Consider the following 27,111-nt stretch of genomic DNA (forward strand, 5'->3'; position numbering starts at 1 on the left):
TGATCCTGGGATCCGGGATCGAGTCCCACATCAGGCTCCTGTGAAAAGCCTGCTTTTCCCTCTGCCTATTTCTCTGCCTCTCTCTCTTTCTGTGTCTCTCACAAATAAATTAATATTTAAAAATAATTTAAGTTGGCATTTGTCTGATATTATAGACTATAAACCATATGCCATTAGAGAAATGTTATGTTTTTTTTAGTCAATAAATATTGCAGGGACAGAACTATGTCCCCGGTACCATTCTAGATATCCAGGGAATAAAAAAGAGTAATATTCTAGATACCATTCTAGATATCCGGGGGCCTGCCTTCCAGGAGCACAATATGTATGTATATAATGGAAATGTTCAGAGTTCTGGTTCCAGGTAAGATGGAGTAAACACACTTTTTTCTGCCTGAGTACAGCTACGAAACATGGACAACATGCATGGAACAGCTGTTTGAAGACTGTGCCAAGTAAATGGCAACAGGCAAATTGAGAAGAACATCAGAATTTGAAGGTAAAACCAATTTTTTTTTCTTTCTGGCATCTCCTGACCTACAGGTAAAACAATTAGGAAAGCAGAAATTAATAGTGGTGTAGACAGAGCTCAAGGAGAAACCTCTAGCTGTGGCTTAAGAAATGAGAAGATTCCTTTTTAGAGAGTCAAGAAATGCACTTCTTTATTCTTTCCTCTGTTATGTGTGTCAGAAATGGCAGGGATAGTTACAGGATGCCCTAAGAGTCAGAACGCTGGGGAAAGTGAGCCCTCCTTTCTGTTGGGTCAAGTTGTGGCTTCAAGAGGGTGAGGTTGTGTCCACTTATACTTCTCCCACTCTACTACCAGAGCTAAAGGGAGAAATTGTACCATACACAGCTGAAGACTTCAACAGTCCTTTCTCTGGAGCATACAGAACCAGTAGATAGAAAATCGTCAAAGATTTAGAACAACTAAATACGATCAACCTATTGGATATAACGGACGTTTACAAACACTACTTAGGACTATCAGAATACACATTTTTTGTGTGTGTGTATGTAAAGCATACACCAGCATAGACCATAACTTAGGTCACAAAATAAAACTTAAGAAATGTGAGAAAAATTTAGATCAGGCTAACTATCTTCTTGACTCAAATGGAATTAAAACTAGAAAGCAATACAGAAAGGTAACAGAGAAATGTCAAAACATGAAAATTAAGTAATATACCAGAATAATCCAAGGATGAAAGAAATCTCAAGGGAAAATTATAGAACTTTGTAAACAGAATTAAAATGAAAATACTGAGCACCTGGGTGGCTCAGTCAGCAAAGCATCTCACTCTTGATTTCGGCTCAGGTCATGATCGCAGGGTCCTGAGGTCGGTCCCCATGTTGGACTCTGTGCACGGTGTGGAGCCTGCTTGGGTTTCTGTCTTTCCTTCTGCCCCTCCCTCTCAACCCTACTTGTGCTCTCTTTCTCTCTCTCTTAAAAAAAAAAAAGTACTGAAATCTGTGGGATGTAGCTAAAACAGTGCTGAAGGGAAATTTTAGAACATTAAAGTTGAGAACACCAAAGAAAGAAGAATGAATTAAATACAAAAATATTTTTCATAGTTCTAAATGATTCTAAAATTCATAAGGAAAGGCAAACAATTGTGAAAAAGGAGAGTTTAGTTGTAGAATCCTATCTCCCAATTTCAACTCTTACTACGAGGCTACTGTAGTGAAGACAGGATGGTATTGCTGAAAGTACAGACACAACTGATGGTAGGGAATAGAATTCAGGTACAAACCCACGCAAATACAACTTCTGGTTTTTGACAAAAGTGCAAAGGAATTTCAATAGAGAAAGCATAGTCATTTTAATAAAATAATGTTGGAATTGGGCAGCCATATGCCCCAAAATTAGCTTAGCCTTATACCTTATAAAAATACCTAGAAGAGATTCATAGATCTAAATGTAGAATGTAACACTAAATGGTTCTAGATAAAAACATAAGAGAAAACCTTTGTGACCTGGGATAAGTCAGCCAAACACTAATTCATGAAAAAAAAGGTGATAAATTGGACTACATTAGAATTAAATAATTTTTCCTTTTAAAAGACACTCCTAGGAGAATTAAGGACAACAAGTTACAGATGGGGAGAAAATATTTCCAAATAGCATTTCTGACAAAGGACTAATATTAATAATATATAATTAACACTCAATATTCAATAATAAGAAAACAAAAAACTCAATTTTACAGTGGGCAGATTTGAAAAGATACTACAGACATGAACATTTATGTTGATACAAAAATATATACACAATGTTTACAGCCATTCTATAGCACAATTGCCTAAAACTGGAAATATCACAAATGCCCTTTAGTGGTGGCCTAGGTAAACAAAATGTTAGATGTCCACCTGGGGGAGACAGATAGAGAAAGAGAGAAAAAATATATGCTCAAAGGAATCTTTGTGAATAAAGGAACTATACAGATGATCATTATAATAATAGCAAAACACTTTCACAGTGCTATGACTAATCAGTGTTTTAAACAGTGCGTGTATAGCAATTCATTTAACTTTATAGCAGCACTCCCTCAGTTCTCCAGACTTTTCTTTTTCATTTTTTTTATTTTAGATTTTTTCCATTTATTTGAGAAAGAGAGAGAGAGCATGAGCATGAACAGGAGGAGAGGCAGAGGAAGAGGGAGAAGCAGACTCCCCACTGAGCAAGGAGCAGGTTGAAGAACTCCATCCCAGGACCCTGAGATCATGACATGAGCTGAAGGCGGTTGCTTAACCCCCTGAGCCACACAAGGGCCTCAGTTCTCCAGTCTTTTAAAAATATATTTCCATTCATCTTTCGTTGGACACCGAGGCTCCTTCCACAGTTTGGCTATCGTGGCCATTGCTGCTATAAACATCGGGGTGCAGGTGTCCCGGCGTTTCATTGCATTTGTCTCTTTGGGGTAAATCCCCAACAGTGCAATTGCTGGGTCGTAGGGCAGGTATATTTTTAACTGTTTGAGGAACCTCCACACAGTTTTCCAGAGTGGCTGCACCAGTTCACATTCCCACCAACAGTGTATGAGGGTTCCCTTTTCTCCGCATCCTCTCCAACATTGGTTGTTTCCTGTCTTGTTAATTTTCCCCATTCTCACTGGTGTGAGGTGGTATCTCATTGTGGTTTTGATTTGTATTTCCCTGATGGCAAGTGATGCAGAGCATTTTCTCATGTGCATGTTGGCCATGTCTATGTCTTCTTCTGTGAGATTTCTGTTCATGTCTTTTGCCCATTTCATGATTGGATTGTTTGTTTCTTTGGTGTTGAGTTTGATAAGTTCTTTATAGATCTTGGAAACTAGCCCTTTATCTGATATGTCATTTGCAAATATCTTCTCCCATTCTGTAGGTTGTCTTTGAGTTTTTGCTTCAACGTGGATGGAACTGGAGGGTATTATGCTGAGTGAAGTAAGCCAGTCGGAGAAGGACAAACATTATATGTTCTCATTCATTTGGGGAATATAAATAATAGTGAAAGGGAATATAAGGGAAGGGGGAAGAAATGTGTGGGAAATATCAGAAAGGGAGACAAAACATAAAGACTGCTAACTCTGGGAAACGAACTAGGGGTGGTAGAAGGGGAGGAGGGCGGGGGGTGGGAGTGAATGGGTGACGGGCACTGGGGGTTATTCTGTATGTTAGTAAATTGAACACCAATAAAAAATAAATTAAAAAAAATAAAAATATATTTCCATTAGATCTATTCCTGAAAATCTAAATATACAAGGTTACATAATCATGACTCAGGTAGTATTGTAATATTAAAGGTCACCTAAAAGTCTTGTGGATTCAAATTCATTGAGGAATAATTGAGAAACCCTGTAGCATGCACTAAAGCACTAAAGTTCGTTCAAGGTCAGTGATTCTAGGAATATTTTCAAAATTTCCTGGATATAAATTAGATAATAGTTTAAAAATACAATAAATCATCCCAATAAACTTAGATTGGAAGTTAGTAGGCTAAGTAAATCATATAGAGAAAAAATATGTATAAATCTATAAAACATCAAACCCAAGCCTCTAACTTCTTGAAAAATAAGAATGTAGTTGACCAAAAAATTCAAAAACATTATTCAGTCTTTCTGTGGAATAATCGTGCTCCTTATATGAAAACTTTTGGAAAAAAATAAAACAAAGAATTAATGAAGCATTAGTAATTACGTATGTATGAAATTTTGAATTTTCTCTTTAACTCCAGGAAATATCTGAATTATTTTTTTAATTGTAGGCCAATATCCTGAGGTTTCACTATCTTATTGTTTATTCCTTTTCTTTTTTTTCTTTTTTTTTTTTTTTTTAAGATTTATCAATTACCACCACCACCACCAACAACAAAATAAACCTATAAAACTCATTTAGGAGAAGATGATGTATAGGACAAACAATCCTAGTCCATGGTTCAATAAAATAATGTACAGAAGATTATTTTATAAACTGCAACAGTATTGAAGTGCTATAATTATTAGGAAGACATGAAGTACAGTGAAGAGGACAGCAGAATGTCCATTTGAAAGTCACCCTCAGGGATGCCTGGGAGGCTTGGTTGAGCATCTGACTCTTGATTTCGGCTCAGGTCATGATCTCACAGTTGTGGGATCGAGCCTCAAGTCAGGCTTGCTGCTCAGCATGGAGTGTGCTTGAGAGTCTTTCTCTTCCTCTGCCCTTTCACCCTGCTCTCTCCCTTTCTTAAATAAAAAAAATAAAATAAAATAAAAATATAAATAAATAAATACATAAAATCTTAATAATTTCTTCCTGCAAGAGCTAATAGGTCACAGAAACTCTCAGGTCCTTAACTTATTCATCTGTAAAATGGGCCACTGCTCACACCAGTGCACAGATGGCTGGGAAAATTAAAGAGGACAATAAAAACCAATGCAGAGAGTGAATTATTACATACAAAATACATACTTTCATACAAATTTTATTTTTTAATTTTTTTTCATACAAATTTTATTATGACTTTATATTCTCTGTGGGGATATTCGATGACTTTTTAAACAGAGGAGGGGAAAAAGGGGGGCAAAAGATGACTTCAGAGTCATCTGAAGTAATAAAGCATGTTGCTGGGTCATGAGTGAGATGGCCCTAAGCATGAGGACACTAACATTTTTAAAGAAATAAAAGTTATGGTCATTGTTGGACTGGAAGAGGAATTTGGGAAAACAAATTGTAGCCCAGGAAAAGTGTTCTGTGCTTTTTCAGTTAGAATTTCTCTTTCTGGAGCTGCCATGCATAGTTGTTCAGATGTTAACCGAACAAGAGGATCTAGACAAATGTATGGAATGGAGCTAAGATCCAGCCTATATTTTACTTGGGAAGCCACAGAATTTAGGATTGTATTTGTCTGAGGAAGGGGTGCCTTATTCTAATGAGCATGGAGACCCTGTGGGCTACCTGCAGCACTTCACCTGTAGCCCAGTTACCTTCTGATAAGGTCGGCCTTAGCCATCTCCCCTCATATGAAAGCATAGAGCTCTTAAGACCTACACTGCTTATGAGAAACAGTCATATGTTGCATTTTATTGTTGGTATTAATTTATTACTGTCATTATCTGTCAATAAAATTTTTATTATGCAATGACATTTATTGCACATCTGTGTTGTGTGGGCTGGGATGTGTTTATGACTTATCGCTCAAAGAACCTAAAATACATCTTGAGTGTAGGAGTAGTTAGAGTTTCTTGGATCTGTTTGACCTCGTGACATGCCCTGTTTAGCTGCTGAGATTTTCTTTGAAGACATTTACTGATTGATTGATTGATTGACTGATTGATTTACTAGCTGGGGTCAAAATAGTCTGAGGAACGCCAAATGGTAATGATAGCAGATAGTAGAAAAATAAGAATGTAAAATAATTACTAAAATTGGAAGTGTAAATGTGTAGCAGGTGAAAACCTAAAGTCAAATCACGAAAGCTTAGGATGTGTTACTTCCACCTCTTCATCTGCTGATCATCATATTTTTAGTTTCAGTATTTTTATCTTCTGACTTTTTCTGGGATGTTAACATTTAATTTTAAAATTAGGTTTGCATTAGAAATATACTTAGAATGACTTTGACATATTATTGAATATGATTTTTTTCAAATAAGTGAAAAGAAAAATGAGGGTAGAGTATTCTAGTTTAGTTTAGAGACTGTTTTTGAGGAATACATTTACTTTATATACAGAGAGATTCCTGTTAAGGCTCTTCATCAATATAAAACACTTAGGACTAAGTTATTGTATTCCAAGGTCAACTTTTGCAACTTCTGCCTGGCAGCTGCAATTTTAAGATGCCACCCACTGTAAGGCAAATTTGATTTCAGATATTTTTAAATGAGAAAAGTGGATATCTTAGACTTGATGAAGTATGGTGGTAGGTGAGCAGCAGGGTTGGTTGTGTGCTAGGAGTGGTGGATGGAAAGATGTTCTGTTCTGCAGGTGTTGAAATTAGGGTATCTGGGGAGACTAGCTTTGAGTGAGAGTGATACAAGGTCAGGAACCTCAAAGGCATGACTTTAGTTCAAAGATGTACCAGTTGACAGAAGGAAGCCCCAGTGGCAAGCAGAGGGAAGTGAGCACTGTTCCCAGGGGTCCATGTGAGTCAGGGACATGAGATCCAGCATCACATACGTGTGGCTGAGACCCCTGGCCACTAAAGTCAAGTCTGTTATTCTCCTTCACAAAACCTGCACAGGAACTTAACCATGTCTCCCTGAAGGACAAAACAATTCAAGGTTACAGCCAACATTCCCTATGCCAGTAGGTGAAAAGAAGGATAAAGATGGAAATCATATGGTGCCTTAATAAAAATAAGGGAGAATCAGCCCATCTTCTACTGCAACCTTCTTCTCTAAATAGATAAAGATGGAGATGCATCAAAACAAAAACACCTTGATGGCTATACTGCTGAGCATTTATCTTAATTCTTTGGCTTTTCACCTCATTCTTGGGTTTTCTACAGTACAATTTGCTCGTGCCTTCACAGTCCTGGCAAGAGCAGTGGTCATATATTATTTGCAATAGCCCTGGGGAAATACAGTAAAATAGTTTTTGTGAGAGTACAGCTAGGAGAACAGTATTTACAAAGGATACTTGCTGCGTTGGTTATGATTACCAGCCTTGAATTGATGTAACAAAAAGAATATGCTTTACCAAGGAGTGATACTGCTGAGATTTTATAGAGACATTATAATTCACAGTGAATCTCCAGCACAACTGGGTTTACCCCTACCTCTACCTGGAGTCAAATTATCTGGGCTCTCCTTGAACAGGAAAAAGTACAGAGCTGTAAATGAGAACATATGCAGATTTCCTCTCACATGGGCCAGATGAGAAGATGATTTACCTTTGGGGTATTGACCAATGATAGGTAGGAGATCTGAAGAATGACATTCTAGGCTGGGGAGGGAGGTGAAAGAAAGAAATTGCCTTCCCTTCCAGGATGGAGGCTGTCTGGGCTGTTTGCCTCCCCATGGTCTTCAGGTTAAATCTGGACTGCAGAGTTAGAGGTCATAGGTACTGTAAGGTCCCTTATAATCTAACTGCTCAGTCTCATGGCATTCCATTTCCCCATGCTCTCTACAGTCTACAAGTTCATCTCTCAAACAAAATTTTATGTGCAGTCATATGATTCTCTGATTTTCCTGCAGTGCCATTCCCTGTCTTGTCTTCAGGTTTTCATGTGGACTGAGTTCTCTCCTCCAACCCTTGATTCCCCTCTCTTCCCCAAAGCAGGAAAACAATTATTCATCCTTTAGGACTTCTTTTATATATTCTTCTAAGAAGAATTCTGGATCCCTAAAGGTCAGATTGGATTCATTACTTTGTTCTTAACATCATGTTGCGTTTATAGTCATCATACCCTTTATTTTTTTAAAAGATTTTATTTATTTATTCATGTGAGACAAATGAGAGAGGCAGAGACACAAGCAGAGAAAGAAGCAGGCTCCATGCAGGGAGCTTGATGTGGGACTCAATCCTGGGACTCGAGGATCACACCCTGGGTTGAAGGCTGACGCTAAACTGCTGAGCCACCCAGGGATCCCCAGTTGTCATAGTCTTTAACAGACTATTTATATATAATACATTTATTAATCTTGTGTGTTTCTCCAATAAGACTGTAAACTATAAGGGAAAGGAACATGCTTTAGCAGAAGCTGAAAATTGCCCACGAGAGCCTATTCTGTCTTTGTTTCATAGCAATAGATGGTTAACTACTCCCACAGACCCTGTCTTCTCTTCTTCCACAATGGTAGCATTCTAGCTGGAATGCAATTGTCTAGGCTGGGACATCCTTTGAAGCTCTGGGCCACCATATGCCTAAGTTTTGGAGATTGACTAGAATTAAATATGATGTTTCATTTTATAGGCCTGCTCTTCAATATTTTGTATGACTTTTCCTCTCCCCATGAACTGGAATATGGACATGCCTGAGACTCAGCTTTGCCACACATTTTTGCACATGCAGAGAAACAAGATGGAAAGGACCCAGGTCTTTGACTGACTGGGAAGAACTGACCTAACTGCCCCTAGACTTTTTCTTTTCACTCTTGTGAGAGAAATGAATTTCTAACTTCTTTATGCTGTTGATTTAACCTGGCATCTCTTAGGCCAACAAAGAACAGAGAAGCTTGAATAATACCACAAGACTCAAATACATGGCCTTAGCTAAGCTGTCAGGCTATGTGGGGCAGACACATGTTGCAGCCTGCAGAGCTGGTCATCTTTCTTATGCAATGAAAAATATTTAGTAGAACTACCCTTGGAACAACCTGGAAGGTGGACAATGTACGTAAACATCCTTGGCTTTAAAGGAAGCACTTGGCGTCATATTATAAGAGTGAATTCGCTTTTTTTCTTTTAAGATTTTATTTATTTATTCATGAGAGAGAGAGAGAGAGAGAGGGAGGCAGAGACACAGGCAGAGGGAGAAGCAGGTTCCATGCAGGAAGCCCAACGTGGGACTCGATCCCGGGTCTCTGTGGATCACGCCCTGGGCGGAAGGCGGTGCTAAACCGCTGAGCCAGCACGGCTGCCCATGAATTTGCTTCTTGAGGATTATATTGAGGAATTATAAGAATGATGAACTCAGGCAATGACTGGCTGGTTTTCAAGAAGAAATACAATATAATAGAGAGCATGTAAAATACAATATAATAGAGAGCACGTAAAATTAGAAATACAATATAATAGAAAACATGTAAAACTGGATATAATTATTGTTTTTCAGAATCTTCCTTCAAGGTTAACTGTATAGGCCAGCATGGAAGTAAGTCATCACTCCCAGATCAGGAATTCTTTGCACTTCCTACCTCATCTACTGTTTTTGTTCAGTTTTCTAAATGGTAGTTTTTATGAATCAGTTTTTGTGTACAGGGAGCCATGTCCCAACCTGATGGAGGACAGAAAATCACCCACAAAATATGAAATTTGCGTAGGATAAAGTAACTGGGTGGAATTTTTTATTTCCCTTGAGTAGAATTGATAGTGTTTTACATATAAGGAGAAGTTTATGTAGAAATTTGGTGACATGACGGGTAGCCTGTAGTGGAGAATGCTATCTCCTGTCAAAAAATATACTTCCTATGTAGTGATAGAACTGAATTATAGCTGGGACATAGCCTTCAAGCTTGAGGCTAAGCATTCAGCCCTCACCGACACTCTCTGCAACCCTGTGATCTCACCAGCAGAACATGGTGGGCGTTGAGGGTGCCTCTTCTAGGTGTCTATTCCATGCACACCATTCATCTGTCAATACAGACATCTACTAAGCCATTCATTGCTGTATGTTGCCTTCTTTCAATTATCTATGCTGTTGTAATTCTTGATGACCCTACTATGATATCCTGACCCACAGGAGGCAGTGACAATCCCAACACACTGGGTAAGGACCATTCCACATAGACACAGTTGGGAGCATTTCTTCTCTCTGGATTCTTACCATTTCCCAGGATTCTATCCAGGAAACAAGAGTTATCTCCTTTCTTCTCTTATATCCCCAAACCGATCTGAGACTGTATTGCCTCCTCAAGGTTCCACCTTGGAAGCAGTAAAACACCAATCCCCTTTCTTGAGTGCCCACCAACCTCACACTCTGTTCACTTCCAGTTTGAGTGTCCTCCCTCTTCTTAGCCTAAAAAAGTTATTTTCTACAGGCACCTCGGTGGCTCAGTGATTGAGTGTCTGCCTTTGGCTCAGGTCGTGATCCTGAGGTCCTGGGATCGAGTCTCACATTGGGTTCCTGAAGGGTGCCTGCTTCTCCCTCTGCCTATCTCTCTACTTCTCTCTCTGTCTCTCATGAAAAAATAAATAATCTTTAAAAAAAAAGAAAAAGGAAAAAAGTTATTTCCTTGCCCTTGGAAGGGTATGGTGAAAAGAAAAAATCTGACTCTTTTTGTCCCACAAAAATCTATGTTAGGCCACAAGTCTTTTAAATTACTCTATGAGTGGAATATTTTAAAATTCACCCAGAGGAAAATTTTTTTCTCTCTTTTCTTCTGTTCCACTGTCACACATACCTTTCTTGACACAATAAGCATAAAAAAAACTTTACTATCAAAGTTGAGGTAAGGGCCAGACAGGAAAGGAAATGCCAAGAAAAATAGAATTGGTTAATATTTCATGTTTAAATAGGGCAAATTATATGGTGCATACTTATTTGAGAATCTGAAGTTGATTCTAATCAAACCTATCCTAATATAAGAAGAAACGATCCAGTTTTGATTATAAATGGCTTGATTTCAAACTGCAAAATAGATCTTGAAAAATTTGTGGAGGATCATAATTTTATCAACTATAGCATCTCTGGCATTTATACCATCAAAAATTCTATTTGTCTGAAGACTTGGCTGGTCTCCTAGGACAAGATGATTTTAGAAATAATTGTCAAAGTCGAGGACCCAAGACAAAGACTCCAATTGAAACGTTAGGGAGGAAGGTGAAGGAATTAGGATGCCGATAGGCAGAAGAGATTCGAGATGTTCAAGCCAGGTCTTAGATGCTAGTTATCACCCTGAGAAGTGTCCTCCAACCCAGGTTCAGGTACATTGGTACAATCTATTTCCTTTCTCTGGAAGGTGAAGAAGAATATCAGGGAGGCTCTGTCCAGGAATGTGAATAGCCCTCAGTATCTTAGAAGGAAAGGAAATAGTTGTTTTGAGAGGTTAAAGGAAAGACACCGTGTATTATAGATGCTGTTCCTATTCCCTAGTGCTGGCTATCAAGTCCCCTTGACAGAAAACAGGATCAACCGGTGGTGGTGAACTGATTACTGTGATTTTTGAGAATGTTTTAATGACCTAAATGTGGCCTCTTGGTCTGAGAGATGCCCAGGATAGCGTAAATAAAATAGCTGCTCTTTAAAAGATGCCCCCACACAACACCAGTGCCCACCTGCATGCAAATCTAAGCCCTTGTCTGTGATGTTATCCTATTGGAATTTTCCATACCATGTGAGGTTGAGTTGATCTCCTGAAACTCTCTCCACCCTGATCACTGAAATACCCTGCCTCTTGATTCTTCCTGTACCTCTCTGACTGTATTTTTTTCACTATTTTTTTCTGTCCTCTTCCACCAGTTTCTTAAAATCTAAGTTTTCCACCATATTCTGCACTCCATTTTCCTATCTTCCAGCTTTGCGTTGTTTTCCTGGGATATGTCACCTACTTGGTTATTATGGATATATGGAGGATACTCATACAAATTTGTGAATCCATTCAGGTTTCTCTAAGTAGAACAATGCATCCTCCTTTATGCTGTTGTTGACATTTGCTCGGAGCTTCATGAAGCCAGGGGAAGCTTTTGTTCACTTACTTTTCCATAACTAGCTCCTAGCATAGTGCCTGCCACATACTGTATATCCTGCATGTATGAATAATGCATGCATGTGTGTAGATGACTGTTTATCTACACACATGTGTTATAAATTAGCTTTTAGTGCCGGTCTTACACTGAACACCTCTAAGGACAATGCAGGAAACAGCTAAATACAAAAGCAGCTTTCAAGAAAGAGTAATCAAACTAATAACAGTGCCTTTTAATAGATTAAGTTTAAATACTTGGCACATTATAGGGTAAGGGAGAAGTCATCAGTCTAGCGTAATGTTTTGGTTCTAGAAACCGCTGTATTTTTCATCTTATATGCTGACATATCACAAAAAGTTACAACTAAAACTGAACTCAAAATTGAAGAAGAGTGATTGATTGAGACACAAGATACAAAAATCTCAGAATGAAGGCTGCCCTTTGCTAACTTGCCTCACAGTGGTAATTTGTTTACCATCAATGAATACACCAGTAGCCCATTTATGTTAATACTAACATTTTGAAATATCATAGGATTATTACCATGTCATTCGCAAGTGTCATCTGTTGACTTTTCCCCAAGAATCATAGATATTTTCATCCTACAGGGAAATCAAGAGATTATCTTGTCCAGCTCTTTGCTTTTAGGCAGGTAAGGCATTAATATTCTTATCTCAGGAAAAAATAGTTGCAGGAGCCATGAAAAAGGAAGGACTTGACCAAAGTACACAGTTAGTTAGCAGTGGTTTCCTAGGCTCGACGTTGAGCAACTGTGTGCACTTGTTACTATTCTGAACTGCTGATTTGTCTGCAGCATTTATTACCCTGAATTAACTTCATAGAATGCTTGTATGATAAGGCATATTCAGAGATGCATGTGGAGAATCAAGAAGGGAGGGCACATGATGACTTCTCAGGAGCAAGACAAAGAAAAGGAGCAGTCATCTTTAGGCTCATCCTTTGAGTTACAAAGATTTTGCACACAAAACAAGCAAATGAACCTCTAATTTTCAAAGAAAAGCCTAACAATGATCTTAAACAGCCATATCTGAAGAGTACAATATGGATCAATAAGGTTATGAGGAACTCTACTTTCTCTCTTTATCCTTTTCCCACCCAGAATGTGGTGAATGACCTGTAGAATCCTATTGTTATTCAATTTGAGTTATGTTCCATAGGGAAAGAGAGATGTAAGGAGAAACGTGAATGTTTTGGTACTTGCCATCCACTACTGATACATTCGAGCTAGAGATTTGCAGAAAGCATCTGTAAATTATGGCATTTGTGGACTAAAAAACACTGCATCTCTTTCTAAAACTCAACTCAAAGCAACCATTTCCCTTTCCTCAGCCGCAGACTGATATATCAGTCTGGTACTACAGAACTCCCATCCTGGAATACAGCTGTGTCTATCCTCTTCTGGTACTCTCCCGGTTCTGAACTTACGTTCTCTTTTCCCATGTTCTATCAGCATGACAATTTCCATTTGTTCACATTTAGCATAGTACACTCTGCAGTGACTGTCCCAGCAAATGCCCGTTTTCTGCCCCCATGCAGTTGCAAATTCTAGACATTGACCACAATCAGTCCTAGCCAATCAGAATAGTCCATCCTCTTGGATGCAGTGATTGGTGTAGGGAAAGACATCTACTGGAATGTGGTCCGACAAGAGTGAATCCCATGACTTTATTTAAGGATAGAACAGGGGACAAGGTGATGTCTCCTGCTATGAATGGTGTGACATGTAGAGTGGCCCTGGCCATTCTGATGGAAAAGCCATCCTGAGGATGTAGCCAAAATGACAAACAGGGGGAAGATGTGAGAATCTCACTTGAAGCTTGCTTACCCTCTTCATCGTTTGGCTACAAAGGCAAAATCGGAGATGAATACAGAGGCAAAAAAGCCAGTTTGAGTTAGCTATCCTTTGACTTATAACTGAAATAATTTTAAAAGCTCTCTGGGGAAGGAGAGTGTGTTACAACATGTACACAATGTGGAACTTTGCTGGTCTAGGGATGTCCTCCTGTCAGAGAAACAAATAGCCCACTCCACCAGGGAGGGGGTTGGCAATGTCATTTTGCACCATGTCCTTAAAGGTAAGTGCGTTAGGTTATGAATTTGATGGTATAATTATATGCTTTTATGATACAACTCTTCCAACTATTTGTACTTTGAAGACCAGACTTTTAAGCCCAAAGGGGTGATTTTCTCATGCTGAAATTTGCCTAAGTTTGTTTGCGGGCCAGCAGAGTTTATTTGCCTCTCAGATGTGTACAGACTACTCCACCTGTGTGTGCTACACTTTGGGTGAATTAAAAACGATATAGCTTTACTATTAATTCTGATAACCAAGGGAATGCCATTCTTTAACAATTCTTTGTCATGCTCTTCTGTACCACGATTCCTTTTTATCCCAAAATGCCCCACTGTGTTCCAGATTGTACTTATTTTATAATGAAGGAACATCTACCATGGTTTAAATAACATCTTTAAGTTTTTGTCAGGGTTGTTATTTTGTTCTGTCTTTTTAAATTTGCTTTTGGTGGGGATGAAGCACAACCGAATTATTGCATAGGAAGTGGCCTCACAGAGTTTTGGGCTCAGCTGCATAGCCAAGGCAGATGGGAAGACGTAGCATCTGCTACACATTCTGGGTAAACGTTTTGTAGCCTCTTGAGCAAATATAAATTCAAGGTGCCCTGTCCTTCTCCCTGGACCTTTGGCTGGCATCCAGGAAACCTGGTGAACCATCTGTCCATCCCTGTTTATGGTCCATTATCGAAGACATTCTTAATTTTGCCTCATTTTGTCTTGTTTATAAGTGGGGTCCGTACTGTGCACAGAGAAGAGCCTTGGGCTCGAGGTAAAGACTTATTGGTTCTAATCTTTGTTTGGTGTCTGACCTGTAGCATAACCTCAGGTAGAACATTTCATCTTTCATGGCTCCTTTCCACATCTGTAAATCATGGAGTTGAACTGGATGTTCTCTGAGATGCCTTCCAGATCCCATGAAGAGCTTGTCTTTGTGGGAAAATATGATGTCCCTTCCCTGAGTACTGAGTACAGGGCCCAAGTACTCTGCTTTCACAGAGTCCTTCGAAACCTGAAGAAATGAGTTTGTTGTTATAAGGATGCCATGTGGACTAAATAAATTGTGGTAGTGACTTTAACAAAGTACCAGTTTCATAGACATGTTCTCTGGGCACAGCTGGGCATGCACTCATCCATCCATCCATCCATCCATCCATCCATCCATCCATCCAACAGGGCTTGGGCTCTTCCAGTGATGGGGGCTCCTATATGTGCTGTGTCAGAGGCGAGAAATGTCAGGGAGAGGCAAGTACCGTGCATGAAGGGTTATTTCTCTGTGCTCAAGAATGGAGCTCATCCTCTAAGAGGGAGAAAGACATAAATAAATGATTAGTTTACTAACTTCCTTTGTGGATTGAGGACCAAGGACAAAAACCGAAGGAGGGTAATGAGGCCAAAGGAAAGAAGACTCAAAAGAAGCATATACACTGGATGCTAGGGAAAGATCATTTTCAGTTGCTTACTTTCCCCCACCACAGTTAGAAAACTATCCAAAATAAACTCATCCCGTGATTGCAAGAGCCCAATTAAGAAACCTAGATGATTAAATATGCACTGTATAAATCAATGTATTGGATGTATGTGAGCCTGCTGAGTATGTAACTATGACTGTTTTGTTCACTGCTGCATCCCCTACAATTAGCACAGAGTCTACATGTAGCTGACACTCAATAAATACTTTCCAAGTGACTGGTGGAAGAATGTATTCATATTAATTCTAATTGAGGTGATGTGATGTTTTCTTTATCAATTATTAAATAAAAGACCCTATATGTCAATGTGTAGGAAAGGAAATAGGCTGATTTGCCAACAGCAAAACATTGCAACTTCACTTTCATGAAATTAGGAAGGGAATGATGATGTGAACATATTTTTAAATAATCTTAATACTGAAAATTAATAGAGAAGGTGGAAGTAAGAATTTTGTGTGATCACGGAGCTCTAACAATCTCACCTAACGCAGAATTTGCTAATTCTTCATTACTATTACATTTACTAAAAAGCCCCTGATATACTGTAAAAGCCCAGAGCAGTTGGAGGAGCGCTGTCAGTGAATGGCCATCAGAGCCAAGGTGATCAATTCTGAGCAAAGGTTTAACAGCCTGAGAAACAAAGATGTAGCATTTCACCCAATAGTAAGCCTTGGAAATTGCGGGGGGGCCACAGACCAAAGTGTGAGTGTATGGCTCTGTGACTGTCCCAGCAATGAGCCTTCTATCACCCAGAGAGTGACAGCAGTAATGCCATCAAGATTGTAGCAATTACTATAGTGCTCATGCTCTCTCTCTCTCTCTCTCTCTCTCCTTTTTTAACAAGGGAGACCAATATACATTAGAAGTCCTTACATCTTATTTATATACAGTAAGACATTTTGGATGCAAACCTTTGCTTTTATGTAATTTTTACTTATGGGCCTTATTCCTTTGGCAAAGGAAATCACAGGCCTGAGCCTTCTCAAGTGAAAATAATTTTAGCTTTTATAGGAACGATAGAGTCGTTTGAAGCAGTAGGAACATCTTAATGATTAAAGACATATTTTTCAGCGTGAGGCTGATGGACTGGGGCTTGGTCAGATCTGGGTGGGATAGAATACAGTCAAGTGATCAGAAGCTTTCAGGACATTTTGTGGCTTGAAGGAAAAAGCTTTCAAATCTTTTAAAATTGCTCTGCACTAAGGCATTTCAGGGCCCACTTCCTTTTCAGATTCAACCATTAGAAAAATGGGAAGCGTTGCAATCATTGCAAATGGGCTCAGTGGGCAGAGGCAAGAGCAGAATTAGGGGTATTGGTGCACATTATGCTGATAGGTGCTCCCCCAGTCACTCAGCTAATCTCCTGGCAATGATTCTAAAACTCTAAAGTTACATGGTGTGAACCAGGAGTTTGTGAGATCTCTTCATAGAGGAAAAAAAATATGAAGGAAATGGCATTTGAGGATGACAGTAGAGTGCAAACATATCCCCTGGCCCCCTGGTGGTATAGCCAGTTCACTCATGACCCTTGGAATGAAGTTTGCCCAGGAAAGTGGGAGTCTGGCCATAAGGAGCCACATCTTCATCATACCTGCTCCTATGTAAATTGACACTTGCTAAAGTTGTTGAATATGAACCTTTTCTTTCCTTCAAAGAATGGAGCAGTCAGACAGATCAGGTGTCAGGAGTTTACCTTGGTGTGTTTCCGTAGCTGACACTGCTACCTGCCAGTGCAGAGCTTCATCACTTGCGTGGACAGAACTCAGATCCCCTCAGGGGTGAACAGAACCTGGGTGGCTGCAGTACCTGCATCAGCATCCAGTGTGCCCCAGAAAGAACATCATTTTCATGTTCACATGATACTAACATTTTTAGGAAATACTGACCTGCCAGATATCTCTTCTTTCCTTTCGTATTGTAAGAGAATTCTGATTTTGTTTGGGGCAGTACTATGCTCAATAAAAGTATTTAATATTCTGATTCGCTTGTGGCTAGCGATGTTCAGGTGACATAGTCATTGCCGATAAAATGTGAGCAGGAGTGTGCTTAGGTGGACCTTCTGGATAACCTAGAGTTTCCTAGAGTATTGGGTCTCAAAGTCTCTGGGCCAGCAGCAGTATTCACAAATCCTGGGCACTTGTTAGAAATGCAAATTCTTTACCTAGACTACATAATCAGAAACTGGGGGTAAAGCCCAGCAATTTTTGTATTGACAAGTGTCTATGTGATTCTGGTGCATGATAAAGTTTGAGAACTAATGTCTTAGGCCTAGTGTAATTCTTCTTAAATGTGATGGAAGTTGGAGTCACCTGGGGTGATGATGCTTCTTGGATACTGCCCCCCCCCCCCAGAAAGTCTTGTTTCATTGCTCTGGGAGATGGGTTAAGTCCATGCCCATCTGTATGGTTGTAATACGAACAGAGATGCCAGATGTCACCTTCTTGCTCGCCAGGTGATTCTAGCTCGGAAACGTGGGAAGAGCCTGGTCCTCTCATGGCATATGCCATACTGTTCTTCTCAGTGATGGAGATGACTGTACTGCGTCTGCATTTCTGCTTCTGTTTCCTTATTTGCTGTAAGCTCCCTTTACAAGTAACAAAGATGGCAATGCCAAAAATCTGGAGTGCTTCTTCCTATCCATCTCCCCACCCTGAGTTGTCCTTTAAAATGAAAAGTGGGTTAGATCCCAAAGGTAGTGAAGAACTTTTTAAGTATGGTAGCAATGATTATATAGTTATGGAGCAATAAAGGAAATATTGCTTTATGTTCATAGCTGGATCTCTGAATAGGGGAGACCATGTGTTTTTTAGAGATGTTAAGCAGTGTGTTCCTGGCATTCTCAGGACGTTCATTGGCCTCCAGCTAAGGCTGGCCATGGGTTTGCCCCAGCTTGAGGTATACTAAATAAGCAAACTCAGTAATTTAGACTTGGGGCACTGTGGTTTGTGGCTGTTTAAGTTTACTTGTTCATTGGCCTCCAGACTTTTCCTAAATTGTTGGAGAACCCAGCCAACATGGGCACAAATGGTCGAAGCAGGAATCTGAGTGGTGTTTAAAAAAACTGGGTTGTGGTGAATGAGCAAGACTGGGTGGAGCTGGTTCATTTAGCAAAACACACATTAGCAGTTGATGGTGGTTTAGTTTTATAGCAGGAGTGAGTATACACAAGTGGGAATTATGTTTGGAGAGAGAATTCACCATGCTGCCTGGGTTAACCTCTGGAGGTAAGGTAGCTGAACTGAAAAAAATGATTGATTTGGAGTCAGTTTGATAGAACTCACCTAAACACAGAAAATCAACAACTCGACACTACAATGATTATCAATTTAAAATGATTAATGATGTGCGTTGAAGAAAAAAATATCATTTTTCAGCCACCAAGCTTATAGTGTTTTGGGGGACCCATGTGTTAGCCTAGGTCTTCTGAGAAACAGAGGCCATAATAAACATGGGAGACTTTCATTAAGAGAAACTTAGATGAGAAACAATAGGGAGAGGACCAGGAAGTCTGATAGAAGTCTGAGCCCGTGGAGGACTGACAGAAAGAAAGTTGACTGGAAGCGTTCTAGATTAGGGGAAGCAGCTTAAGGAAGGCTTGTAAGGCCACCAGGGAGTTATCAAGCCAAGGTTAGTCATCAGAGAAACCTTATGTTTCAGAAGAGAACCTGCTTTCATGTCCTAGCTAGTATCTTCAGTCTAGACCATTGCACTTACTAGCAACAGATTATTACACATTAGCACAGATGGGATACATTCAGTTAGGTCTTACCCACCACTAGCAAACAGCACCTTTTGACATGGAGTTGTCTATGTGACTATACGATGTTCGAGGAGTCAATTCTACTACTTTCATGTATCGTGAGATATTCTTGATGTAACAAGTTCAAAGGTCATTTGGCTCTCCCTTGCCAAAATTTCATTTTCATATTCAATCTATCTTTCTTCTTTTCTCAGATGCCAGAAACAATTGATGAGCAATTGATGTATTTTATGCTGTTCTTTTGATTGCAAGTCTCATTTTTTTAAAAAGTCATTTGTTAAACCCCAGTGTTGTTTCTGTGAAGATATGTTTTAGTTGTGAATGACTAGTGCAAAGAGGGTTGTTTTCACGACTGGAAACGTAATTCAGCAGGAGTAAATGGCTGCCTTTGTACAATTGTCATTCTGATAATAGAGCACAGCAGCCTAATGACAGCCAGTTATACTTACCAATGCATGAAACGTTAAATACCATCATGTTACTAGATGGTTTGTCACAAATAGAAGTATGTGTACAAATGCAGCAATGCATTCATGCGGTGGTGTGGGATTTTTAGGTAATCACCTCCTTGGTGTGGATCTACCCACCTGCCGGATAGAATCAGAGAACTTCTAAAACATTCAGAAATTGTGATCCTGTTGATTTTGAGTGGAGCTGGGTGTTTACATGTTTTAAATTCACAGGTTTTAAAAAAGAGCCACCTGCAAATTTATAGTGAGTTTTTAAGTTATCCTAAGAATTAGAAAATGATTTTCATAGAGACCTTTGGATCTTTTTTTTTTTTCCTTTGGATCTTTTAAAATACGATCATGGGTAGTAAAGTCACTTTGGAAGACAGTCTTATCCAGGAGTAGTCCACCTTGGTATTTACTCCAATGAGTTGAAAACTTATGTCTGTACAAAATGCCATGCAAAGGTGTTCTTACAAATTTATATGTGTAAATGCCAAAACTTGGAGGCAACCAAGATGCCCTTCAGTAGGTAAGTGGATAAATAAACTGTGGTACATCCTGGCAATGGCTTATTATGATTCAGTGCTAAAAAGAAAGGAGCTATCGAGCCACGAAAGGACATGGAAAGATGTTTTAAATAAATATTACTAAGTGAAAGAAACCAATCTGAAAAGGCTGCATACTGCATGACTCCAACTATTTGACATTCTAGAAAAGGCAAAACTATGGAGACAGTTAAAAGGTTAGTGGTTATTAGTAGTTGAGATGAGAGATGCATAGGCATAGGAGAGAGGATTTTTAGGATAGTGCTAGATATGTGCCATTATACATTTGTCCAAATTCCTAGAACTACAATGTGAAGAGTGAGCCCTAACATAAGCTATGGACTTAGAAGATAAAGATGCATTAATGTGGGTTCATCGATGAATGTATCATTGTGGTGCAGGGTGTTGATAGTTGGGGACATTGCACACGTGTGGGGGCAGGAGAGATATGAGAAATATCTATACTTTCCGTTCGATTGTGCTGTGAACCTAAAACTACTCTAAAAAATAAAGTTTATTACTTAAAGAAGGTGATCATGAGTTTAACACTGGATTAGGGTAAATAAATACTGGATTGTTTTAAGAATAGGAACTGATGGTAAATACTGATTTCTAGTTTTTCTCTTTCCTTGCATCTACCACCTAGTCATTTTTTTTCAAAATTTAGAACATTTTCATAGTGTATATTTGAAGGCAATTTACTATAAGCAAAACTTTATCATGATGCAGCAAGATGAATTATTTGAATTCAGGAAGCCTGTACTGCCTAGGCAAAAGAATTTCAGTGACATTGGCAATTATCAGTGTGTCCACAAGCAGATTAGTAGCTAATCTCAAGTGATCACATCAAGAGAATTTGTACAACAGAAAAATTGGGGTAGCAAAGGATTTTATTATCATTTCAGATGAAGAATCTGGAAAATGTATAATAATGCATATTGGTTCATTTCTTTCCAAAGTAGCTGCTGAAATACGTTTGCTGTATTCACAGCTAATCAGGCAAATAGACAACTTCTCCAAATTTACTAGAACCATTAAAAAATAAAATTTTTATAGTATTAAGTGGGTTTTAACAATTTACATAGATTTGTAGTAAAGTATTAGGTTGCAGTGAATAGCTTAATGCAATTTAAAAGTCAGGGGCATAGGAATCTTATAGACCTGGATACTAATTTGAGCTTTACTTCTTATTAGCTTTGTAGTCCAGGAAAGAAACTAACCTCTTTTGGCCTTGGGTTTTCAATCTGCAAAACAGATGGTTATCACTTGTATCACTTTTCCTGAAAGCCAGGTGAACTAATGTTGTAAAGCACATGGCAAGTGGTGCATGGTTGTGGTCAAATTATAGTGAGTTATTACTATTACTGACAAAAATAAAGGAGGTAGTGCCAGCACCTCTTGTTCCTGTTTCAACCAGGGGATGGTTCACATGGTTTTTCCTTTGTTTTTTTTTTTTTTTGGCTCACTGAAAATCTAGAGACGCTATAAATCAAAGTGTAGAAACATGGGCAAACTCCCATATACAAAATTGTGTATAAAATACTCGAGATATCCAGACCTGCCCCCAAATCTAACCATAAGCCTTTAGTTTTAGGCCATTGTATCTCAGAGTGTATTCTGGAGATGATGTCAAGAAAATGCATATTTGGGAGCACCCGGGTGGCTCAGTGGTTGAGCATCTGCCTTTGGGTCAGGTTGTGATCCAGGGGTCCTTGGGACTGAGTCCCACATCAGGCTCCACACAGGGAGCCTGCTTCTCCCTCTGCCTGTGTCTCTGCCTCTCTCTCATGAATAAATAAATAAAATCTTAAAAAAAGAGAAAATATATGTTTAGGAGGATCCTGAGAGATTCTTTTTTACAGAGTACAAGGGAGAAAGGGGAATGCACATCTCCAATAGATGCATATGCATGCCGGTGCAGCTTTCTCTGGTTATCTTTGGACTCTCCCTACCCAGACCTCTGGTTTCTGTGCATTCTTCCTTTTTTTCCCCCAGCCTCTCTGGTTTTGACTTTTATTCTGCCCAGATCCAGTATACCAAATTCACATCATTTTGAGCAAACTAAATATCAGATACTGAGGCTCACTGCAAAACATTCTTCTTCCATGTAAGTCTTCCAGCACAAGAATTAGTGATAGACATGGCCGCTGTGTTTTCTTCCACACACAGTCACAACCTATGGACTCTGTCTCCTTCAACTCACACATGCACTCAACTGACGTGATTGTTTCAGCAGCTCTGGATAGGAAACGGGTTAGGAGGCCTGTGCCTTCTGCCCCCAGCACCCACTCTGGGTTCCATAAGAGGTGGAGCTCTTGCTGATCACTGATTCTTATAAACCTCAGTGTGATTGTCAAGGACTTCCCACACCGTATTCCTCTCCAATGGTTTTGTTATGCTAGGGGCACTTTCTCTAGCTCTCTCTTTTTTTTAAGATTTTATTTATTTATTTGAGAGAGAGGGTGAGAGAGCAAAAGAATGAGAGAGAGAGAGAGAGAGAGAGAGCATGAATGAGCAGGGGGAGGAGCAGAGGGAGAAGCAGGCTCTGCTCATCAGGGAGCCCGATTCAAGGTTCGATCCCAGGATCCCAGGATCATGACCTGAGCTAAAGGCAGACGGTTAACCAACTGAACCACCCAAGTGCCCCCACCTTCTCAATTCTGTTTATGTCATCTTCTCAGTATTTCATGACCTTAGCACTTTTGAAGAGCACTGTTATTTTTTCAAGTGTTCCCCAATTTGGCTAAATATGTTTTCTTATGATTAGACTGAGTTTATGCATTTTTATCAAAAATACTACAAAATGACATTGTGTCTTTCATAGTACATCATATCAAGGGACACAAAATGTCATGATCTCAGGGTCATGAGACTGGCTCCATGCTCACTGTGGAGTCTACTTAAGACTCTCTCCCTCTCTCCCTCCAACTCATGCTTGTGCTTGTGCTCTTTTCTTTCTTTCTCTCAAATAAATAAATATATCTTTGAAAAAAATAAAATAAAAATAAATAAAAAAGAGTTTGGGGGCATTTGAGTGGCTCAGTTGAGCGTCTGTCTTTAGCTCAGGTCATGATCCTAGGGTCCTGGGATAGAGTCCTGCATCAGGGTCCCTGAAGGGAGGGAGCCTCCTTCTCCCTCTTCCTATGTCTCAGCCTTTTTCACTGTGTCTCTCATGAATGAAAAAAAATAAAATCTTTAAAAAAATAAAAATAAATAAAAAAGAGTTTGATACATAACTGAACATAGTCCTTTCTCATCTCTTCTAAAACTAAAAATGGATTACAGTAGGAATTTCTTTTTCAGTTCTGCAAGTATACTGAGATTACTTGTTTAGAGTTCAGTGCTATGACAGTTTCTGTCTATATGGCTGTCCTCCAAATGAACTAAAAAATAACTTTAAACATTTCATCTCCTTTTTCCCAAAATCCTCTTAGAGTTTTTCTTTTGTAATATAACTCTGGACCAATTCAATTACATCTAAAATCAGAAGAGGTTCAGGCAAATAGTGGAAGATTAAATCGCTTTTTTTTTTTTTTTAAGGCAGCTGGAGTTTATTAAGTTGAAAGATTCCAAAGGCTTGCCTCAGAGTGTTTTTAAAGATTTGCATTTGAAAACAACTTAGGAAAAAGTGAATATTATTTGTTTCAAAAATGTGTTGCTCTCAATATTAAAACAAATGTTAAAAATAGACAAAGAATCTTGTTTACCATTTGTGGGTTGTTGTGGCTTTTTTTAAATTTTGGTGCTATTACTAAGTTTGTGTTGCTGCTTTTTATATGAACTATTTGAATCAAAGCAGCTGTTTTTTGCTGGGACAATATGCCAATTTTGCTAGAAATTTTGAGGACATGGTTTAAATGGTGCATCCATCCAAGAAGTTGTAGGAGAGCTATCTAGGCTGAATTAAATAAGTCCCACAGTATCCACTATCACCCTAGAGCTTCAATAAATGCCAATTATGGGTAGAGAGCATCAGCATTTGTGTATCCAAAATGAGGTCCTGTCCATGTGGGTAAGTGTGTTGGGAAAGCCCTAAACAAGAAGCCTGAGGTTTTGTTCTTTCTGTTTTGTCTTATTACACAGCTATACTTACTTTTCTTATTTTTTTCAATCCAGACTTCAGTCATTTTTGAGTTTTTAAAGAGCATATCATTATGTTATCTCTAGAATTGTCCTTTTTATTTCTTTGATATTGGATTCATTATGATTCTCATCATTCATTGCTTCATCCAAAAATTATTCATTGAGTGCCAATTATTGTTCAGACTTTTCTGGAGGATTCTTTCTAAAATGGAAAGATTGTTCATGCATTTCTTGTTAATATCTTTCAATCAGGCTGTAACTTATAGGAGAAAGTCCCAGCTCTGACATAGCAGATAAGGCACCATCATGACTTCATGTCAATAAAGCCAGCATCACCATCCCCAAAATCTATGATTCTAGATATATCCACTTGTTTCATAAACTTACCATGTCTTTGCATATGACTGTCTTCTGTATGAAACACTTCATTACAAAATCCAGTTGCCTTTTACACATTCTTCAAAAGTCAGCGGAAAGGTCACCTTTTCAGGGAAGTGCTGCCTAATGAATACTTGTAGAATAAAAGAAGAGGTAAAGTAATTAATGAATTCCTACTTGCATTTCCAGTCTGGTCTGGAGGGCTTTCCAAAGACTTGATCCCAAGAGGAATATCTAGAGTAAGAAGAATAGACAGAGAAGTCTTTTGAAACATCTGGTTTATATAATTAATCTGGCAGTCTGTATACTACCAAGAGATGTGTCTTGTTGTTGTTGCTGTGTTCTCTCTTTGGGGTAGTGAAGTTGATGGTCCTTCTCAAATTCAGGTAAGCGGCTAACAGATCTACCCACATTGGACTTGCTCTGAGGTATCCTGGACTTCTTTTCAGTCAAGAATCTATTCCCTATTGCTACCTTGCCAAAATAATTCCACCAAGTACAGAAAATCCTTGAAGAAGTAGAATACTCAGTCCAATCAGGGATCTTCTTTCCAAGGAAGGAATCTGAGAAATTTCTCAACCAAGAGCTCAGAAGAATTCCTGACCATTGAGATAGTTTATATTGAGACTGTCAGTGAAGAGAGTCCTTCTCCAACATCATATGCTGGGTTTCAAATGAAGACCACTGGTGGCCAGTGGTGATTCTCTCAAGCTACCAGAGCTTGGCAGGGAACATCAGACACCCTCTTACTTAACTGAATGCATTGCTGTAGAGTAAGCTTCATTCTCTCTCAAATTTATTTCTCTGCAAAGGTTCTTCTTTTTTTTCTTTCTCTTTTTTTTTTTTTTTTTTAAAGTTAACAACTTGGGGATTCCTGGGTGGTGCAGCCGTTTAGCGCCTGCCTTTGGCCCAGGGCGCGATCCTGGAGACCCAGGATCGAATCCCACGTCGGGCTCCCGGTGCATGGAGCCTGCTTCTCCCTCTGCCTATGTCTCTGCCTCTCTCTCTCTCTCTGTGTGTGTGTGACTATCATAAATAAATAAAAAATTTATAAAAAAATTAAAGGTAACAACTCCCTCTCCCCAACCTAAAGTTAGCTTGATAGAAAACTCTTAGTAGCTCCCAGGGGGAAAACATTGTGTACTCAGGATGTGATAGCTCTTGGCAGCTTTGTAGCATTGTTTTTACCATTGATTTGTTACTGTTTACACAGTAATGGAGCCTCAAGAATACTTGCATTTTAATTTACATATATTTTTTATCTCTGCTATTAATCTCTAAATATCTTGAAGGAAATATTTATATTTGAGTCATCAATTTATCTTCCACAGCACGTGGCACTATATTATACAGATAAAATAAGTATGGTTTAAGTCACTGATGAAATGAAATGAAACTCAAATTTGGGACTTCAGAGAAGAGAGAGCACAGTGTGGCTTTCCGTAGCTTATTTATATAGTAAATCTTCACTCCATGTTAGTATCATCATTTGATCAACTTGGAGCAAAATGTTAGCTCTATTACTTGGCCATTGCCTTAAACTATAACAGAATAATGAAAACAATCTCAGATTCCATAGGGCAAACATTAATATAATGTAAATTAATGCCCTCATTACAAAATAATTTTTTTTCAGAGGGGTTCCTGGGTGGCTCAGAAGGTTGGTCTGACTCTTAATTTGTTTCTATTCAGGTCATGATCTCAGGGTGGTGAGATCCAGCCCCTCATCTGCAGGCATGGAGTCTGCCTAATATTCTCTCTCTCCATCTCTCTTTGCTCCTTCCCCTCTCTCACACACACACTTTCTCTCTCAAAAAAAAGTTCAGCATTCAGAATTATTTTGATTTCAATAATTTTGTGCAAGTATTTGGGGAATGCAGTATTTGGGAACATTTTCATGTTGAAGTTGGTCCTCCAAACTTGTGTTCACTTTCAAATGTGTTGGAAAACACTGTGTAAAGTTAACCTCTGTTGCCTTTTATAATTTGGTCATTTAATTCAAATTAATACCTTTCACTTGGTATGTGGAAAAATGAGATTTCTCATTGTGTAGTAGAATGTATAGAGTAGTTGCCATTTATCCAACATTTTAAAACACCAATTAGCATCCTAAACAGTTTTTTTGAAAACGAATAATGCAAGTCTCCAAAATTAATGGAAGTGATATGTTTATATGGAGGAGATAACTGCTCTGTTTGAATCAGAGGTATTTGAAGGATTCACTGAAAGCAAAATGTTTTTTTCTGCATTGCTTTCAAAAGGTGATAGTGTAGTTTAAGATAGTAAAAGTACACCAAACCCTACTAAATAACATTCCATTGAAAGCTTTGGATTTTAAAAAGTCTCTTTTTCTTATAATCAAATCTAATTAAATTTTATGATTCTTCAGATGCTACCACTCATTCATTGAGTTAGCCACTTTCCTTCTGGAGAAAGTGCTTGATTTGAATTATCCCCAGATCTGAATTCTCAGCCCATCTCTGTGTTATTCTGTGAATTTATCTTTTACTTTTTCCATGTATTCAT

The 27,111-nt window shown here is 38.8% G+C and overlaps 1 long non-coding RNA gene across 10 annotated transcripts in view; it reads left to right on the forward strand.

Annotated features, from left to right (window-relative positions):
• LOC144306390 (uncharacterized) overlaps positions 1–27,111 on the forward strand; it is a 208,234-nt gene that overhangs the window by 12,614 nt on the left and 168,509 nt on the right. For 8 of the 10 annotated variants that reach the window (XR_013373460.1, XR_013373462.1, XR_013373463.1 and 5 more), the window contains exon 4: positions 405–499. This is a non-coding gene — a long non-coding RNA (uncharacterized LOC144306390). Of the gene's footprint in view, positions 1–404; positions 500–4,316; positions 5,600–12,412; positions 12,457–27,111 lie in introns of those variants that run through there. The other 2 variants (XR_013373466.1, XR_013373459.1) reach the window with 2 other exon arrangements.

This window comes from Canis aureus, chromosome 37 (assembly GCF_053574225.1).
Source record: "Canis aureus isolate CA01 chromosome 37, VMU_Caureus_v.1.0, whole genome shotgun sequence".
Classification (NCBI taxonomy): Eukaryota; Metazoa; Chordata; class Mammalia; order Carnivora; family Canidae; genus Canis; species Canis aureus.